The sequence below is a fragment of the Colobus angolensis genome, unplaced genomic scaffold, assembly GCF_000951035.1.
Source record: "Colobus angolensis palliatus isolate OR3802 unplaced genomic scaffold, Cang.pa_1.0 Scaffold43, whole genome shotgun sequence".
NCBI lineage: Eukaryota > Metazoa > Chordata > Mammalia > Primates > Cercopithecidae > Colobus > Colobus angolensis.
The window spans coordinates 3,439,343-3,445,066 of record NW_012117710.1 but is presented as its reverse complement, the minus strand read 5'-3'; the positions used below and the strand labels follow the sequence as shown (position 1 = coordinate 3,445,066).

Genomic DNA, 5,724 nt, shown 5'->3' with positions numbered 1-5,724 from the left:
CAGGCTGGTCCAGCCTCACCCCGACTGATGCAGGTGGCCTGGACCCCGAGACTCGCCTTGGTTTCCCCATCCCCGGCTCCCTGATCTGTCCCCAAGCACCCCCACCCCAGGCCCTGTCCCCACTCGCACCCCCACCTCCTTACCGCCCTCCTCCCGAAGCACCGACTCCGCCCCTCCCTCTCTTCCTTATCTTTTTCTAACCTTTCGCATTTTTTAGTCTCATTTCCTGTCGGGTTTTGCATTTCCCTCCCCCGCCCCTCCTAGCCTATGACATACTTTCTCTCCTTTTTTCTCTCCTGCCTCCTCTGGCCTTCGGACTCCTGCCCGCGCCGCCCGCAGCCCCCTCCTGGCCCTGCAGCCCCTGGGCGGGCGGCCCCCCTCGGAGGACGGGTCCGGGCCCGCGGGGACGGAGGGTCCCGTCGCCTGGAGGAAGCCGGAGGCCTGCGTGGAGGAGGCGCCCCGCGCAGCTGGCGGAGCATGAGCGCCCCAGGTAGGCGCAGCCGGGATGGGGGAGCTGGCAGAGGGGGAGCACGAGGCGGGGAGTTGGGTAAAGAGAGGAGGACACAGGGAGGAGATGGGGGGCATCAGTGAGATGACATGGTAGTGGGGCGTGGGGGGGATGGGAGTGGCTCCTGCTGGCCCCGCGATGATGGGGGTATCCGTCCCTCTCCATAACTGTCTCACAGCCCCACTTCTCTCACTCTCGTCTCCCCCTTTTCCCTTCCAACCCTTTTTCTCCCTCACTTTCCACCTCGTGTACCTCTCCTCCCTGTCTCTCTGAGCATCTCTGAGTATCACTGCCCAGCAAAACCCCCACCTCCTCCTACTGGACAGGAAAAAATCAGGGGTCAGGAGGCTGCAGCCCCTTGGTGCACCTGCCCCAGAGGGAGGAAGAGAAACTTTTCTGACACCTGAAAGGCCCGGAAGTTTGCAGACCACAGCCCAGCCTGACTCAGAGGCTCCTGGGAAGGTGGGGCCTGGCTCAGGGAGGAAGGGCAGCCCCACCAAAAGCGGGTGCGGAGCTGGGAGATGGGAGAGGACAGCCCCCCGCAGGGACTGTACTAGAAAGGGAGTGGTGGGGGCACAGGAAGGGGCCCAGGTTCCCCACTGAAACCCGGACCAGTCCCCAGAGGCCTCAGGCCTGAAAGCCACCCACCCCAGGAGGCCCCTCCAGGCCCGATGGGGCCACCAGGCCTTCTGCTGAGCCCCCTCTGAAGACAGGGTCAGAGAGGGTGTTTCTGTCCCTCAGGTGCTCTGAGCACTGCTGGAGGCTGTCACGGGGACCCAGCTTCATGGACAGTGGTCCCAGCTGTGAGCTTCGGGGCTGCCCACACAAACTCGGTCTTGGACCAAACTGACCTCTGTCTGCCCCGCCTGCTCTCAAAGCCTTTTATTTGTAGTTCAAAAATGTTTCTCCTGACGTTTATGACTCGTCTTGAAGGTATAAGGTTACCAACCTACCAGAAAGGGGAGAGAAACAGTCAATCGTTCATTCCACGTTTATTAAGTGCTCAGCCTGTGCATAATACGTGCCGGAAATCCCAGGAGCCGGGAATTAATATGAGGACAGGAATTTCTCCGTCAGTGTCCATTTTTGTGCTACATATGAGGACAGGAATCCGTAAGGGTCCATTTCTGTGCTTTCGCGGAATCTCCCGTTCTTTCCCCAGGATGTCATCTGTAAAGAGATGATACCCCTGCCTCGGGCCGGGGCTGCCCTGAGGAGAGTAACAGTGACCGGGACTCAGCGTAGTCAAGGCCAGGGACTGTTGGACCCGTGTAGATGTTACTTGCCTGGGTATCAGATAGGCAGGCCGTGGCTCCCCTGGCCCCAGCAGTCTTCAGTTAATGCATGAATGGTCCTTGATGTGATTTTTTTAAAAATTGTGGTGAAATACACATGACATAAAAGTAGCTCACTGAACTGCTTTGAAGCGCACAGTGGAGTGGCATTAAGCCCATTCGCATTGTCTTGCAGTGGTCACCACCATCCAGCTCTTCCCAAACTGAAACTGTGTCCCCCATTAAACAACATCTCCCTCGCTCCCTCCTCAGTCCCTGGCAGTCACCCTTCTTCATTCTGTCTCTAGGAATCTGATGATTTTCTGGACCCCGTATAAGGGGGCTCATACAACCTGTGTCCTTCCCGTGCCTGGCTTATTTCTCTGAGCCTCATGTCCTCAAGGTTCATCTGTGTTGCAGCTAGTGACTGAATCTCCTTCCTTTTTCAGGATGAATAATATTCTGTCGTGCAGATAGACTATATTTTGTGTATCTGCTCATCCTTTATGTGATTTTTTAAAAATGACTTCTGGCCGGGCATAGTGGCTCACGCCTGTAATCCCAGCACTTTGGGAGACCAAAGCGGGTGGATCACCTGAGGTCAGGAGTTCGAGACCAGCCTGGCCAAAGTGGTGAAACACGATCTCTACTAAAAATACACACAAAAAATTAGCCCAACGTAGTGGTGCATGCCTGTAGTCCCAGCTTAACTTAGGAGGCTGAGGCAGGAGAATCACTTTGAACTGGGAGGTGGAGGTTGCAGTGAGCTGAGATCGCACCACTGCACTCCAGCCTGGGCGACGGAGCAAGACTCTGTCTCAAAAAAAAGACTTCTAACTCTTCTAAAGATGACGACGCTTGTTTGAATCCATCAGTGGGCGTGTGTGGGTGGCTTTGTACTTGCTGGCAGAGGGGACGCAGGAGGGATGTGAGAAGCAGTGCTCCAACCTGAGTAGGTTCATCACACAGTCTGTGTATGCCGTGGTCAGAGTGTGGCTGAGACGCACATGAGATGGAAAAGAATTAGGAGGAGTGGGGAGGGAAGCAGGGAGTGAACTTGGGAGATGGTAGGGACTCAGAAGGTCCAGGGATCACTGGAAGGTTCCAGGCTGAGATAGTGCTGAAAATCTCAGGGAGGAGGGGCAGCCCCACCAAAAGGGGGTGCAGAGCTGGGAGATGGGACAGGACAGCCCCCTGTGGACACTGTACTAGGAAGGGGGTGGCAGGCTCACAGGAGGGGGGCTCCAGGTTCTAGGAGTCCAGGAGTTCAAGACCAGCCTGGGCAACATGGCAAGACCTTGTCTTTACAAACAATACCAAAAAATTAGCCAGACATGGTGGTGTGCATCTGTAGTCCCAGCTACTTGGGAGGCTGAGGCAGGAGGATCATTTGAGCCTGGGATGTGGAAGTTGCAGTGAGCTGAGATGGTGCCACTGCACTCCAGCTTGGGCTACAAAGCAAGGCAATGTATCAAAAAAAAAAAAAAAAAAAAAAAAGCGAGGGACAGTGTCTAGATTTCTTTATCCTCTGCAGTGATTCTGGGCCCTTCCGATAAAAGACTTGCTTCCTGGGACTAAGGGGCTGTGTGACTGTGGTTTGGTGGTGGCTGGCAGGGGCTGTAGAGATGAAGATACACTTGTGATCATAGCTCCTCATAGCATGTCATGCAGGAAAGGCCAAATGGGGTCCTGATTTTCAGATGGTGATGATGAAAAGGCATGTCAAGTGCTGAAAAATGGAGCCTCTTGAATCCATTTTTAAAACCGCCTTTAGGCATGGTGGCTCACGCCTGTAATCCCAGCACTTTGGGAGGCGGAGGCAGGAGAATCGCTTGAGGTCAGGAGTTTGAGACCAGCCTGGGCAACATGGTGAAACCCCGTCTCTACTAAAAATACAAAAATGAGGTGGGCACCTGTAATTCCAGCTACTCGGGAAGCTGAGGCAGGAGAATCGCTTGAACCTAGGAGGCAGAGGTTGCAGTGGGCCGAGATTGCCCCATTGCACTCCAGCCTGGGCAACAGAGTGAGACTCTGTCTCCAAAAAAAGAAAAAAAAAAAAAAACAGTTTCCATTTCCTCTTGCCCAGCCCCTGCACTCTCTGCTTTGCAGGCCGTGCTCCCAGTGGCATTCCATCTTTTGGGTTGGAGCCCATGAAGGCATGGGTTCGAGGCATGACTACTGATCAGTGCTAGCCGTGTGACCTTGGCTAGCTGTGTGACCTTGACTAGCTGTGTGACCTTGGACAGGCTTCCCGTCACCTAAGCTTTCCGAGAGTCATTTCTCTAATGAAATCAGGATATCAATACTGGTTATTTTCAGTATTGTCAGTTACACCAAGCATAAAATGAGAAAATACAGCGTATGACATAGGATTACCTTTGCCGTGATGACTAAGGTCTGCAGCAGATCAGAGGCTGGACTCTGGAGTCCAGACCCAGGGCTGCAGTACCAGCCTCCCCGCAAACACCGGCTGGATGGACCTTGTTACTTTTTTCTGGTGCAACCTCCGATTCCTTGTCCGCAGTCTCAGTCTTACAGGGGAATTACGAGGCCCGAGGAAATCACAGACCTCCGTCAATCTACCCTGTAGAAAAACTCTCACTCTTGGTGGTTGCAGTACCCAAATCAGTCTAGAAGATATCTTGATTGGCTGGGCACAGTGGCTCATGGCTGTAATCCCAGCGCTTCGGGAGGCCAAGGTGGGTGGATCCCTTGAGTCCAGGAGCTCTAGACCAGCCAGCCCGGGCAACATGGTGAGATCATGTCTCTACAAAAAAAAAAAAAAAAAAACTGAAAAATTAGCCAGGCATAGTGATCCCTCCTTACTTGGGAGGCCGAGGCAGGAGGATCATTTGGGCCTGGGATGCAGAAGTTGCAGTGAGCCGAGATCACACCACTGCACTCCAGCTTGGGCAACAGAGCGAGACCCTGCCTCAAACAAAAGAAAGAAAGAAAGAAAATATTTTGATCGATTGACTGAAATGCAGAAACAAAAAGAGAAGGAAAAGGAAACCTTCGAGGAAGCCCCTTAAACATGCTCTTCTGCTAAAGAAAAATTAGAAGGCAACCGGGCGCGGTGGCTCACGCCTGTAATCCCAGCACTTTGGGAGGCCGAGGTGGGCAGATTGCCTGCGGTCAGGAGTTCGGGACCAGTCTGGCCAACATGGTGAAACCCCGTCTCTACTGAAAATACAAAAAAAATTAAGCAAGCATGGTAGTGGGCGCCTGTAATCCCAGCTATTCGGGAGGCTGAGGCAGGGGTATTGCTTGAACCAGGGAGGTGGAGGTTGCAGTGAGCCAAGATCGCGCCACTGCACTCCAGCCTGGGTGACAGAGCGAGACTCAGTCTCAAAAAAAAAAAAAGAAAAGAAAAGAAGAGGAATTAGAAGGCACAGATTCCAGATGCCAGCCTCTTCCTGTGGCAGGCCACATAAGAAAAGCACAGCCAGGGCACTGCACACTCCATACAAAGAGCAGGCCCCATGCCTTGTCCGTATTCTCTCCTTGAGGGACTGCCACTCTCTGGGTCAGTGGTTTTGATGGGGTGATTATTTTCGGGAGGGTAACCTTTTGGGTTGTGATTTGTTCAAGGGCTCAGAGATTATAATGGTCGCTGTCACATTTGTGTAATAGGTGTTGGTGGCCGAGAGCCAGAGGGTGATAAAAGTCCTTCCAGTCCCGTCTGTGTGGCTGTCGCTTCTTCCCCTCTCCTGCTCCTCGAAGCACACTCATTCCTCCAAAGTGCCGGGTTCCTCCTGGCCCAGCCGGGGCCATTCCTCAGTGGACATTATTCCTTGCAAGTCTGGGAGCCAGAAAGGGGCATGCGCGGTATCCATGCTCGCGAACAGGGCTCCATCCTCCTCTGTGTGGCTTCTGTGTCTACTGTGTCATCTTCCTTCCTGCCTCTCTGCAACTCAGGAATTTGCTGTCTTTTTTTTTTTT

The 5,724-nt window shown here is 53.5% G+C and overlaps 1 protein-coding gene across 1 annotated transcript in view; it reads left to right on the top strand.

Moving 5' to 3' along the window:
• Window positions 1-215: 215 nt before the first annotated feature.
• CARD11 (caspase recruitment domain family, member 11) overlaps window positions 216-5,724 on the top strand; it is a 155,912-nt gene continuing 150,403 nt past the window's right edge. Inside the window, exon 1 of the mRNA XM_011956975.1 lies at window positions 216-490. The gene's annotated coding sequence lies outside the window, so the exon portion shown is untranslated. The remainder of the gene's footprint in view (window positions 491-5,724) is intronic.